This window comes from Arachis hypogaea, chromosome 15, assembly GCF_003086295.3.
Source record: "Arachis hypogaea cultivar Tifrunner chromosome 15, arahy.Tifrunner.gnm2.J5K5, whole genome shotgun sequence".
NCBI classification, from domain to species: domain Eukaryota; kingdom Viridiplantae; phylum Streptophyta; class Magnoliopsida; order Fabales; family Fabaceae; genus Arachis; species Arachis hypogaea.
Window position 1 is genome coordinate 57691048 of NC_092050.1, and position 11479 is coordinate 57702526.

An 11479-nucleotide genomic window follows, 5' to 3' on the forward strand; every position below is an offset into this window, starting at 1 on the left:
GTCCTTTGGTTCCTCAGAGGGAAGCTCCTTATTGATCACTGGACGTCCCAGGAGGTCTTCCTCCTTGGGATTCACGTCCTTTCCTTCCCTTACAGGTTCGGCCATGATGCTTATGTCAATGGCCTTGCACTCTCCTTTTGGATTCTCTTCTGTATTGCTTGGGAGAGTACTAGGAGGGATTTCAGTGATCCTTTTACTCAGCTGGCCCACTTGTGCTTCCAAATTTCTAATGGAAGACCTTGTTTCATTCATGAAACTCACAGTGGCCTTAGATAGATCAGAGACTAAGTTTGCTAAGCTAGATGGATTCTGCTCAGAATTCTCTGTCTGTTGCTGAGTGGATGATGGAAAAGGCTTGCTATTGCTAAACCTGTTTCTTCCACCATTATTAAAGCCATGTTGAGACTTTTGATCCTTCCATGAGAAATTTGGATGATTTCTCCATGATGAGTTATAGGTGTTTCTATAAGGTTCACCTAAGTAATTCACCTCTACTATTGCAGGGTTCTCAGGATCATAAGCTTCTTCTTCAGAAGATGCCTCTTGAGTACTGTTGGATGCAGCTTGCATTCCATTCAGACTCTGGGAAATCATATTGACTTGCTGAGTCAATATTTTATTCTGAGCCAATATGGCATTCAGAGTATCAATTCAAGAACTCCTTTCTTCATAGGCGTCCCATTACTCACAGGATTCCTCTCAGAAGTGTACATAAACTGGTTATTAGCAACCATGTCAATGAGTTCTTGAGCTTCTGCAGGCGTTTTCTTTAGGTGAATGGATCCACCTGCAGAAGTATCCAATGACATCTTTGATAACTCAGACAAACCATCATAGAATATATCCAGGATGGTCCATTTTGAAAGCATGTCAGAAGGACACTTTTTGGTCAACTGTTTGTATCTTTCCCAAGCTTCATAGAGGGATTCACCTTCTTTCTGTCTGAAGGTTTGAACATCCACTCTAAGCTTGCTCAGCTTTTGAGGAGGAAAGAACTTGGCTAAGAAAGCCGTGACCAGCTTATCCCAAGAGTTCAGGCTGTCTTTGGGTTGAGAGTCCAACCACACTCTAGCTCTGTCTCTTACAGCAAATGGGAAAAGCATGAGCCTGTAGACTTCAGGATCTACTCCATTAGTCTTAACTGTATCACAGATCTGCAAGAATTTAGTTAAGAACTGAAAAGGATCTTTAGATGGAAGTCCTTGAAACTTGCAGTTCTGTTGCATCAAAGAAACTAGCTGAGGTTTCAGCTCAAAGTTGTTTGCTCCAATGGCAGGAATGGAGATGCTTCTTCCATGTAAATTGGAATTAGGTGCAGTAAAGTCACCAAGCATTCTCCTTGTATTATTGTTGTTGGGTTCGGCTGCCATCTCCTTTACTTGTTCGAAATTTTCAATAAGGTTGTCTCTGGATTGTTGTAATTTAGCTTCTCTTAATTTTCTCTTCAGAGTCTTTTCAGGTTCTGGATCAGCTTCAACAAGAATGCCTTTTTCTTTGTCCCTGCTCATAAGAAAGAGAAGAGAAAAAGAAAAGAAGAGGAATCCTCTATGTCACAGTAAAGAGGTTCCTTATTGTTAGTAGAAGAAGAAAAGAAGAAAAATTCGAACTCAGATAGAAGATGGGGTTCGAATTTGGTGAGTGATGTGAGGAAGAGATGTTAGTAGATGCATAAATAAATAGAATAAGATGAGAGAGGGAGAGGATTTTCGAAAATAATTTTTGAAAAAGAGGTAGTGATTTTCGAAAATAGTTTTTGAAAAAGGTTAGTAGTTTTTCGAAAATTCAAATAAAAAAATAAAATAATTAGTTTAATTAAAAAGAAATTTTGAAAAAGAGGGAAGATATTTTCGAAAATTAGAGAGAGAGAGTTAGTTAGGTAGTTTTGAAAAAGGTAAGAAACAAACAAAAAGTTAGTTAGTTAGTTGAAACAAATTTTGAAAATCAATTTTGAAAAGATAAGAAGATAAGAAGTTAGAAAAGATATTTTGAAATCAAATTTTTGAAAAAGGTGAGATAAGAAGATATTTTTGAAAAGATATGATTGAAATTAGTTTTTGAAAAAGATTTGATTTTTAAAATCACAATTAATGACTTGATTCACAAGAAATCACAAGATATGATTCTAGAACTTAAAGTTTGAATCTTTCTTAACAAGCAAGTAACAAACTTGAAATTTTTTAATCAAAACATTAATTGTCATTGTTATTTTCGAAAATTTGATACAAAAATAAGAAAAAGATTTTTGAAAAATGTTTTTGGAATTTTCGAAAATAACTAAGAAATTTGAAAAAGATTTGATTTTTGAAAAAGATTTTGAAAAAGATGAGATTTTTAAATTGAAAATTTGATTTGACTCATAAAAACAACTAGATTTTTAAAAATTTTTGAAAAAGTCAATCCAAATTTTCGAATTTGATGAGAGAAAAAGGGAAAGATATTTTTTTTTATTTTTGAATTTTTATGATGAGAGAGAAAAATAATAAAAATGATGCAATGCATGAAAGTTATGGATCAAAACAATGAATGCATGCAAGAATGCTATGAATGTCAAGATGAACACCAAGAACACTATGAAGATCATGATGAACATCAAGAACACATTTTTGAAAAATTTTTAATGCAAAGAAAACATGCAGGACACCAAACTTAGAATTCTTTAATGCTTAGACATAAAGAATTCAAGAATGCATATGAAAAACAAGATAAGACACACAACATGCAAATGCAAAGATCAAACAAGAAGACTTACCAAGAACAACTTGAAGATCATGAAGAACACTATGAATGCATGAGAATTTTCGAAAAATGCAAGATGCACATGCAATTGACACCAAACTTATAACATGACTCAAGACTCAAACAAGAACACAAAAATATTTTTGATTTTTATGATTTTATGATTTTTTTTTGTATTTTCTTTAATTTTTTTCGAAAATTATTTTGAAAAAGAAAAATAAGGATTCAAAATTTTTAATATGAATTCTAGGAATCTTATTCTCTAAAGCTCCAATCAAAGGGTCAGGCATGGCTTAATAGCCAGCCAAGCTTTAGTATGTAACTCAGACATGACACATCTAACATGCCCTACAGTCGTAGCTTTACAGCCAGCCAGGCTTCAACATGCTTTATGAAACACTAGAATTCATTCTTAAAAATTCTGAACAAAATTATAAAATTTTTAAAAAAATTTTTATTTTAAAATTTTTTTTTAAATTTTTTTCGAAAACAAAGGAGAAATTTTTGAAAGATTTTTGAAAAATTTTTGAAAACAAAACAAAAAGAAAATTACCTAATCTGAGCAACAAGATGAACCGTCAGTTGTCCAAACTCGAACAATCCCCGGCAACGGCGCCAAAAACTTGGTGGACGAAATTGCTACTCAGGCTGTGAATTGTTGTTCGCAATTGATTCCCTGGCAATGGCACCAAAAACGGATGCACAGAACCACGGTCGCATAACTAACCAGCAAGTGCACTGGGTCGTCCAAGTAATACCTTACGTGAGTAAGGGTCGAATCCCACGGAGATTGTCGGTATGAAGCAAGCTATGGTCACCTTGTAAATCTCAGTCAGGCGGATATCAAATGGTTATGGAGTTTTCGAATTTAATTAATAAAATAGGGATAGAAATACTTATGTAATTCATTGGTGAGAATTTCAGATAAGCGAATAGAGATGCTTTCGTTCCTCTGAACCTCTGCTTTCCTGCTATCTTCATCCAATCAGTCTTACTCCTTTCCATGGCTAGCTTTATGTGATACATCACCACTGTCAATGGCTACTTTCGGTCATCTCTCGGGAAAATGATCCAATGCCCTGTCACGGCACGGCTAATCGTCTGGAGGCATCACCCTTGTCAATGGCTTCATCTTATCCTCTCAGTGAAAATGGTCAACGCACCCTGTCACGGCACGGCTATTCATCTGTCGGTTCTCGATCATGCTGGAATAGGATTTACTATCCTTTTGCGTCTGTCACTAACGCCCCGTAATCGCGAGTTTGGAGCTCGTCACAGTCATTCATTCATTGAATCCTACTCGGAATACCACAGACAAGGTTTAGACCTTCCGGATTCTCTTGAATGCCGCCATCATTCTAGCTTACACCACGAAGATTCTGATTAAGAGATCTAAGAGATACTCATTCAGTCTAAGGTAGAACGGAAGTGGTTGTCAGGCACGCGTTCATAGGGAATGATGATGATTGTCACGTTCATCACATTTAGGTTGAAGAGCGAATGAATATCTTAGAAGCGAAAAAAGATGAATTGAATAGAAAACAGTAGTACTTTGCATTAATCTTTGAGGAACAGCAGAGCTCCACACCTTAAACTATGGAGTGTAGAAACTCTACCGTGAAAATACATAAGTGATAATGGAGTTCATTGGTCTCGGCCCCAGAGGGGAACCGGAGTAACCAAGACTGTGAATACAATGATAAAAAGTTCTATTTATAATAAACTAGTCACTAGGGTTTACAGGAGTAAGTAATTGATGCATAAATCCACTTCCGGGGCCCACTTGGTGTGTGCTTTGGCTGAGCTTGAGTTTTTCACGTGTAAAGGTCCTTCTTGGAGTTGAACGCCAGGTTTTTGTGCCAGTTTGGGCGTTCAACTCTGGTTTTGGATCCTTTTCTGGCGCTGGACGCCAGAATTGGGCAGAGAGCTGGAGTTGAACGCCAGTTTGCGTCATCTATTCTTGGCCAAAGTATGAACTATTATATATTTCTGGAAAGCCCTTGATGTCTAATTTCCAACGCAATTGGAAGCGCGCCATTTCGAGTCCTGTAGCTCCAGAAAATCCACTTTGAGTGCAGGGAGGTCAGAATCCAACAGCATCAGCAGTCCTTCTTCAACCTCTGAATCTGATTTTTGCTCAAGTCCCTCAATTTCAGTCAGAAAATACCTGAAATCACAGAAAAACACACAAACTCATAGTAAAGTCCAGAAATGTGAATTTAACATAAAAACTAATGAAAACATCCCTAAAAGTAACTAGATCCTACTAAAAACATACTAAAAACAATGCCAAAAAGCGTATAATTTATCCAAGGGAGTTTGGTTGTGGCCTCCCAACACCAAACTTAGAGTTTGACTGTGGGGGCTCTGGTTGACTCTGCTTTGAGAGAAGCTTTTCAAGCTTCCTCTCCATGGTTGCAGAGGGAGATCCTTGAGTTTTGAATACAAGGGAGTTCTCATTCCATTGAAGGACTATTTCACCTCTGTCAACATCAATCACAGCTCTTGCTGTGGCCAGGAAAGGTCTTCCTAGGATGATGGATTCATCCTCTTCCTTTCCAGTATCCAAGACTATGAAATCAGCAAGGATGTAAAGGCCCTCAACCTTTACTAAAACGTCCTCTACTTGTCCATCAGCCTGTCTTCTTGAGCTGTCTGCCATCTCTAGTGAGATTTTAGCAGCTTGCACCCCATAGATTCCCAGTTTCTCTAATACAGAGAGGGGCATGAGGTTTATTCCTGAACCAAGATCACACAGAGCTTTAAAGATCATGGTGCCTATGGTACAGGGTATTATGAACTTTCCAGGATCCTGTCTCTTCTGAGGCAATGTCAGTTGATCCAGATCACTTAGTTCATTGATGAACAAGGGAGGTTCAACTTCCCAAGCATCAATGCCAAACAATTTGGCATTCAGCTTCATAATTGCACCAAGAAACTTGGCAGTTTGCTCTTCAGTAACATCCTCATTCTCTTCAGAGGAGGAATACTCATCAGAGCTCATGAAGGGCATAAGGAGGTTCAATGGAATCTCTATGGTCTCTAGATGAGCCTCAGAGTCCTTTGGTTCCTCAGAGGGAAGCTCCTTATTGATCACTGGACGTCCCAGGAGGTCTTCCTCCTTGGGATTCACGTCCTCTCCTCTCCTCAGAGGTTCGGCCATGGCGCTTATGTCAATGGCCTTGCACTCTCCTTTTGGGTTCTCTTCTGTATTGCTTGGGAGAGTACTAGGAGGGATTTCAGTGATCCTTTTACTCAGCTGGCCCACTTGTGCTTCCAGATTTCTAATGGAAGACCTTGTTTCATTCATGAAACTTACAGTGGCCTTAGATAGATCAGAGACTAGATTTGCTAAATTAGAAGCATTTTGTTCAGAGTTCTCTGTCTGTTGCTGAGTTGATGATGGAAAAGGCTTGCTATTGCTAAACATGTTTCTTCCACCATTATTAAAGCCTTGTTGAGGCTTTTGATCCTTCCATGAGAAATTTGGATGATTTCTCCATGTTGAGTTATAGGTGTTTCCATAAGGTTCACCTAAGTAATTTACCTCTGCTATTGCAGGGTTCTCAGGATCATAGGCTTCTTCTTCAGGAGAAGCCTCTTGAGTACTGTTGGATGCAGCTTGCATTCCATGCAGACTCTGAGAAATCATATTGACTTGCTGAGTCAATATTTTGTTCTGAGCCAATATGGCATTCAGAGTATTAACCTCAAGAACTCCCTTCTTCATAGGCGTCCCATTATTCACAGGATTCCTTTCAGAAGTGTACATGAACTGGTTATTAGCAACCATGTCAATGAGTTCTTGAGCTTCTGCAGGCGTTTTCTTTAGATGGATGGATCCACCTGCAGAAGTGTCCAGTGACATCTTTGATAGCTCAGATAAACCATCATAGAATATATCCAGGATGGTCCATTCTGAAAGCATGTCAGAAGGACACTTTTTGGTCAACTGTTTGTATCTTTCCCAAGCTTCATAGAGAGATTCACCTTCTTTCTGTCTGAAGGTTTGAACATCAGCTCTAAGCTTGCTCAGCTTTTGAGGAGGAAAGTACTTGGCTAAGAAAGCCGTGACCAGCTTATCCCAAGAGTTCAGGCTGTCTTTGGGTTGAGAATCCAACCATAATCTAGCTCTGTCTCTTACAGCAAAAGGGAAAAGCATGAGCCTGTAGACTTCAGGATCTATTCTATTAGTCTTAACAGTATCACATATCTGCAAGAATTCAGTTAAAAACTGAAAAGGATCTTCAGATGGAAGTCCATGAAACTTGTAGTTCTGCTGCATCAGAGAAACTAATTGAGGTTTCAGCTCAAAGTTGTTTGCTCCAATGGCAGGAATGGAGATGCTTCTTCCATGTAAATTGGAATTAGGTGCAGTAAAGTCACCAAGCATCTTCCTTACATTATTATTATTTTCGGCTGCCATCTCCTCTGCCTGTTCGAAAATTTCTGAAAGGTTATCTCTGGATTGTTGTATTTTAGCTTCTCTTAATTTTCTCTTCAGAGTCCTTTCAGGTTCTGGATCTGCTTCCACAATAATGTTCTTATCCTTGCTCCTGCTCATATGACAAGGAAGAATGGACAGAAAAATGATAATAATAATAATAGAGATCCTTTATACCACAGTATAGGGATCTTTGTGTGAGTGGAAGAAAAGAGGGGGAGATAAAGAATGTGATGTAAAGGAAGAAACACAACAGTGAGAATGGAAGAGATGTGAGATGAGATGTTAGGATATGAATGAATAAATAGAATAGGATGGGGGAGGTATAATTTTCGAAAATTATTTTGAAAAGGAGTTAGTGATTTTTGAAAATTGGTTTTTGAAAATTTGTTAGTATTTTTCGAAAATTTTTTTGAAATAAAAATAAAAATAAAAATAATTAGTTAATTAAAAAGAAATTTTTGAAAAAGGGGGAGATATTTTCGAAAGAATTCTATGCAAATGCAGTTAGAGAGGATAAGACCAAAGCCCCAACCTTCAAAAGCTATGTGAGAGGAAAGGAGGTGGATTTCAGCCCAAGTGCCATAACAAGAGCTCTTCATTTGAAATCACCTCATTTTGATGAGGAGAGTTATCAGGCAAGGATAAGTAGAAGCCCCGATAAGGATGAGCTCTCAGAGATAGCATCAGACATCTGTGTCATAGCCGCTGACTGGGAGAGGTACTCAGATGGGAGACCAAAATTCATAAAAAGGGAAGACCTTCACCCGGAAGCCAAAGGGTGGTTTGAGCTTGTAAGGAGGTCCATCCTACCAGCTGCTAATAATTCAGAGGTCAACATCAATCGAGCTACTATGGTACAATGCTTAGTACAAGGTGGGGAAATCAAAGTGCATGAGCTCATTGCCGAAGGGATTCAAGAGTCAGCTGAGAAAGCTGACTCAGGTGCCAGACTTTAGTACCCCAGCACCATTCTCCGCTTGTGCAACAAGGCCAAGGTAATATTTGAGGACAGCAGCCCAGACTGGGTGAACCCAGGGAGGCCAGTCACACTCGAGCGAATGGTCTATACCACACCGGCTCAGCAACTAAGAAGGCCACATATAGGAAGGCAAAGGGCCCAGGAAGGAGCTCACTAAGAGGAATACCATCAGGAAGAATATCAACAAGAAGAGCATCATGACCCAGCCAACTTTAATATGACTCACCTTCTAAGAGCCATTGAAGATTTAGGACAGAGACATATGGAAGGACAAGAGCAAATACTGAACCGGCTGAGTCAACAGGAAGCATGGCAAAAACAACAAATGGAGCAGCAGCAGGAATGCTACTCCCAGCTCACTCAAGCCATCAACCAAGTGAATGAGAGGCAAGAGCTTCAAGAGAAGCACTTGCAAGAGCTCAACCAGCGGCAGATAGCCCAAATGAAAACTTTCAATGAGTTCAGTGTACTCAATGAAGGAAGGCAACTACATAGGGAGGAGTTCTATGTAAACACTCAAGCCGAGTTGAACTACATGACCAGTAATATGCATCATCTACACTATGCCATCCCCACATATGATGAAGTCCAAAAAGAATTTGTAGAACAAGAAGAGAGGAAAGTGAAACAGCAAAAGGAGACACTCAAGAAGAAGATGGAAGATAGTGGTTTCTGGAAGAAGCTGCATGGAAAAGGCAAAGGAAGTGGGAGCACAAGCACTCAAGAGAGACACAATGAGGACAAACAAGGAGGGGAGCACGGGCATCCACATGAATGAAAGGTGGTGGAGTTCCTTTTAGTCCATCGTTTTCTATGCTTTAAATAAGGAAGATCTTGTATGAAATAGAACCTGCTTCCATGTCATGTTAAAAAAAAAAATTTTTTCTGTCTTTTAAGTTTTCTTTCTGAATAGGTCCATGATTTCTGGTTTAAATGTCACTGCATCATTCCCCTATTTACTTGTAAGCTTGTCCATTTTAAATCAAATGAAAAAGAGAATGATTGTTTTCAAAAGACCAGGGCAGAGTTCATATTGTGGAAGTGCATTCATGAATCTTTGGGGTAGTCATAAGTTAGCTAAGTTGGTTCAACCACAAGGTTAGGAGGACAACTATCTATCCTGAATACTTGACTTTGTATATACCCATGAGACTAAGCATATGACAAGATCCTAATAAGAGAAAAGGAAAAAAACAAAGGAAGTGAAAAACAAAAGAAAAAGAGTAAGCAATAAGGCTAGGCATCAATGGTTTTAATCTTGAGGCAAGTGTCTGTGGTGCTCCTGTGTGAGGAATCTACTTGGATGAATAAGCTCTTAGGGGTGCCTTATCACTTGGTAACTTGGGTTAACTAACTCGGGATTATCAGCTGAAAGTCCAATATCAAGAGTAACCCTCAATACAGAGCATTTAGTAACCCAAAGAGGTGCTGGACACCAAGGTCTCAAGAAAAGAAAATAAATAAACTATATGCCTGTGGTGTGTATGTATGGGGGAGAGACTTGAGGGAGTAAGTCCTTAGGGGTGCTTCAACACCTAGCACCTTGAACCAACTGGTTCGGGAGTGTTGGCTGAAAGCTTATCTTAAAGAGTTGCCCCCTTACAGAGCACTTAGCCTAAATAACACAAGCAACCCTTGTAATAACAATAAAAGGATCAATGAATAAAAGTCTCATGAGATATAAACAAAGCAAGTGTTTAGGGACATGATAAAGGTCTGAAAGCCAGTAATGGAATGAACCTAAGTTGCTATGCATGAAACCACCATAAAATCAGTAATATGACTTCCACAAGAATGACTCATTCCTCTGGATATTCCATTCATCATTCTCTTGTTCCAGTACTTGCTTAGGGACAAGCAAGCTTTAAGTTTGGTGTTGTGATGCCCGGGCATCTTGGCCAGTTTCACTGACCTTTTCTTTACTGTTTTTAGGTTAGTTTCATGCATTTCTTTAGGAAATAAGCTAGTTTTGGGTAAATATTCACTTATGCCTTGACTCAAGCATACATTGTGCATTTTACATGATTTCATGAGGATTTTGCATAAGTTTAGTGACAAATATTATGTTGCATTACTCATGACTTGGACTAGAGCTTTGATGCACTTTGTTGCTTGATTTCAGGGCCAAAAAGAAGCAAGAAAAGGGGAGGTAACTTGCAAAGATTAATGAGAATAGTGATTGCCAATAAAAGCCATCAATGCCCACGATAGAGAGTCACGTTAACCAAGTTAACGTGAACTCTAACGTGGAGAAAAGAAGTTGAGCCAACGTTAGTGACACTCAACATTGTCACTAACGTTGGCAATTACTCATAAGTGGCCACGTTAGAAGCCACGTTAACCTAGTTAACGTGGCCTCTAACGTTAAGGGGGAGGGAGAGAAGCCAACGTTAGTGACACTCAACATTGTCACTAACGTTGGCCCATGGTGCTAAGTACCACGTTAACTCCCACGTTAACTTGGTTAACGTGGGAACTAACGTAGAAGATGAAGAGTTGTCGACAACGTTAGTGACACTCAACATTGTCACTAACGTTGAAGCAACCACACAACCCCCAAGAGTCACGTTAACTTCCACGTTAACTTGGTTAACGTGGAAGCTAACAATGAGAAATGAAGGATGAGCCAACGTTAGTGACACTCAACATTGTCACTAACGTTGGGATGGCTAAAAGATGGCCACGTTAGAAGCCACGTTAACCTAGTTAACGTGGACTCTAACGTGAGACCTAGGGGTACATTGGAACGTTAGTGACAATGTTGAATGTCGCTAACGTTCTTGAAGGATGGCAAATGCCACGTTAGAAGCCACGTTAACCTAGTTAACGTGGGTTTTAACGTGAGGCAAAAGAGGTGCATTGGAACGTTAGTGACAAGGTTAAGTGTCACTAACGTTCCCGAACTTGGACTTTCACTAAATGATTAACACTCCTGATGCCTTGAGCTTAAGTCTCTGCCCACTCCGCACTTTCTCTCTGCAAGTAAAGCCAAGCCCAAATAAAGAAAGGAACTGCTTCAAACTCAAGATCCAAAGGCCCAAGACTTGAAGAGTGAACTAGAAGCTGAGAAGAGTAGTATATATAGGAGTAGCTTTGAATTGTAAAGGAGTTCTGGAGGCTGAAGAACCACTCTCTATATTTTACTTTCTTTGCAATTTCTAGTTTTATGATGTATTCTCCATCTTTGTTTTCATCTTCAAGAGCTATGAACAACTAAACCCCTTTCATTGGGTTAGGGAGCTCTGTTGTAATTTGATGGATCAATACTAATTTTCATTGTTCTTCTTCTATCTTTCCTCTTGATTTTACTTGAAAGC

General features: G+C 39.1%; 2 non-coding genes across 2 annotated transcripts; both read left to right on the forward strand.

Moving 5' to 3' along the window:
* The first annotated feature begins 863 nt into the window (after positions 1–863).
* LOC112752947 (small nucleolar RNA R71) lies at positions 864–971 on the forward strand. The gene has a single exon (XR_003177355.1). It is a non-coding gene; the product is annotated as a small nucleolar RNA R71 (small nucleolar RNA).
* Positions 972–6658: 5687 nt separating this feature from the next.
* On the forward strand, positions 6659–6766 carry LOC112753427 (small nucleolar RNA R71). The gene has a single exon (XR_003177815.1). It is a non-coding gene; the product is annotated as a small nucleolar RNA R71 (small nucleolar RNA).
* The last annotated feature ends 4713 nt before the right edge of the window (positions 6767–11479 follow it).